Source organism: Nothobranchius furzeri, unplaced genomic scaffold, assembly GCF_043380555.1.
Source record: "Nothobranchius furzeri strain GRZ-AD unplaced genomic scaffold, NfurGRZ-RIMD1 Scf032, whole genome shotgun sequence".
Classification (NCBI taxonomy): domain Eukaryota; kingdom Metazoa; phylum Chordata; class Actinopteri; order Cyprinodontiformes; family Nothobranchiidae; genus Nothobranchius; species Nothobranchius furzeri.
The window spans coordinates 451,079-453,989 of record NW_027223049.1 but is presented as its reverse complement, the minus strand read 5'-3'; positions in this window follow the sequence as shown (position 1 = coordinate 453,989).

Sequence of the window (2,911 nt, the reverse complement as noted above, 5' to 3'; positions counted from 1 at the left end):
CAGCACTTTGAAAATTTTTCAGCCGAAATCTCGAACGTCTGGTAATCCCAAGGGGGGACTTTGAAATTTTTTCTGCACTCATGGTCATCCGACAGAGGGACTTTGAAAATTTTCCTGCACTCATGGTCATCCTACGAGGACACTTTGAAAATAAACACGACACTCTGGTCATCCTGTGGAGAGAGGACAAGAGGGTGGATCACGGTGGGACTGCCGTGACCCTAAGCTACTATTGAGGCATCAACCTGGGATGAGCTGGGGTCTGACATCCCCCTGTTGCCATGGAGGTCTAAAGGATGACCATTAGTTGTGGTTCTCGCCCCGGGACTTGGGTCAGAGTACAGCCGAAGTGGAGCACTTGTGTCGGACTAGGGAGGCTGTGCCGTGCCCCCTGGAGGTCTAAAGGATGACCAGTAGTTGTGGTTCTCGCCCCGGGACTTGGGTCAGAGTATAGCCCAAGTGGAGCACTTGTGTCGGCCTAGGGAGGCTGTGCCGGGCCCCCTGGAGGTCTAAAGGATGACCATGAGGTCAAAAGGATGACCAGTAGTTGTGGTTCTCGCCCCGGGACTTGGGTCAGAGTATAGCCCAAGTGGAGCACTTGTGTCGGACTAGGGAGGCTGTGCCGTGCCCCCTGGAGGTCTAAAGGATGACCAGTAGTTGTGGTTCTCGCCCCGGGACTTGGGTCAGAGTATAGCCCAAGTGGAGCACTTGTGTCGGACTAGGGAGGCTGTGCCGTGCCCCCTGGAGGTCTAAAGGATGACCAGTAGTTGTGGTTCTCGCCCCGGGACTTGGGTCATAGTATAGCCCAAGTGGAGCACTTGGGTCGGACTAGGGAGGCTGTGTCGTGCCCCCTGGAGGTCTAAAGGATGACCAGTAGTTGTGGTTCTCGCCCCGGGACTTGGGTCAGAGAATAGCCCAAGTGGGACACTTGTGTCGGACTAGGGAGGCTCTGCCGTGCCCCCTGGAGGTCTAAAGGATGACCAGTAGTTGTGGTTCTCGCCCCGGGACTTGGGTCAGAGTATAGCCCAAGTGGAGCACTTGTGTCGGACTAGGGAGGCTGTGCCGTGCCCCCTGGAGGTCTAAAGGATGACCATTAGTTGTGGTTCTCGCCCCGGGACTTGGGTCAGAGTACAGCCCAAGTGGAGCACTTGCGTCGGACTAGGGAGGCTGTGCCGGGCCCCCTGGAGGTCTAAAGGATGACCAGTAGTTGTGGTTCTCGCCCCGGGCCGTGGGTCTGAGTATGGCCCAAGTGGGACACTTGTGTCGGACTAGGGAGGCTCTGCCGTGCCCCCTTGAGGTCTAAAGGATGACCAGTAGTTGTGGTTCTCGCCCCGGGACTTGGGTCATAGTATAGCCCAAGTGGGACACTTGTGTCGGACTAGGGAGGCTCTGCCGTGCCCCCTTGAGGTCTAAAGGATGACCATGAGGTCAAAAGGATGACCAGTAGTTGTGGTTCTCGCCCCGGGACTTGGGTCAGAGTATGGCCCAAGTGGTGCACTTGTGTCGGTCTAGGGAGGCTGTGCCGGTCCCCCTGGAGGTCTAAAGGATGACCAGTAGTTGTGGTTCTCGCCCCGGGACTTGGGTCAGAGTATAGCCCAAGTGGAGCACTTGTGTCGGACTAGGGAGGCTGTGCCGGGCCCCCTGGAGGTCTAAAGGATGACCAGTAGTTGTGGTTCTCACCCCGGGTCGTGGGTCCGAGTCTGGCCCGAGTAGAGCACTTTGGTCGGCTACCGGGGGGTGTGCCGTGCCCCCTGGAGGTCTAAAGGATGACCAGTAGTTGTGGTTCTCGCCCCGGGACTTGGGTCAGAGTATAGCCCAAGTGGAGCACTTGTGTCGGCCTAGGGAGGCTGTGCCGGGCCCCCTGGAGATCTAAAGGATGACCATGAGGTCAAAAGGATGACCAGTAGTTGTGGTTCTCGCCCCGGGACTTGGGTCAGAGTATAGCCCAAGTGGAGCACTTGTGTCGGCCTAGGGAGGCTGTGCCGGGCCCCCTGGAGGTCTAAAGGATGACCAGTAGTTGTGGTTCTCGCACCGGGACTTGGGTCAGAGTACAGCCCAAGTGGAGCACTTGTGTCGGTCTAGGGAGGCTGTGCCGGGCCCCCTGGAGGTCTAAAGGATGACCATGAGGTCAAAAGGATGACCAGTAGTTGTGGTTCTCGCCCCGGGACTTGGGTCAGAGTATAGCCCAAGTGGAGCACTTGTGTCGGACTAGGGAGGCTGTGCCGTGCCCCCTGGAGGTCTAAAGGATGACCAGTAGTTGTGGTTCTCGCCCCGGGACTTGGGTCAGAGTATAGCCCAAGTGGAGCACTTGTGTCGGCCTAGGGAGGCTGTGCCGGGCCCCCTGGAGGTCTAAAGGATGACCATGAGGTCAAAAGGATGACCAGTAGTTGTGGTTCTCGCCCCGGGACTTGGGTCAGAGTATAGCCCAAGTGGAGCACTTGTGTCGGACTAGGGAGGCTGTGCCGTGCCCCCTGGAGGTCTAAAGGATGACCAGTAGTTGTGGTTCTCGCCCCGGGACTTGGGTCAGAGTATAGCCCAAGTGGAGCACTTGTGTCGGACTAGGGAGGCTGTGCCGTGCCCCCTGGAGGTCTAAAGGATGACCAGTAGTTGTGGTTCTCGCCCCGGGACTTGGGTCATAGTATAGCCCAAGTGGAGCACTTGGGTCGGACTAGGGAGGCTGTGTCGTGCCCCCTGGAGGTCTAAAGGATGACCAGTAGTTGTGGTTCTCGCCCCGGGACTTGGGTCAGAGAATAGCCCAAGTGGGACACTTGTGTCGGACTAGGGAGGCTCTGCCGTGCCCCCTGGAGGTCTAAAGGATGACCAGTAGTTGTGGTTCTCGCCCCGGGACTTGGGTCAGAGTATAGCCCAAGTGGAGCACTTGTGTCGGACTAGGGAGGCTGTGCCGTGCCCC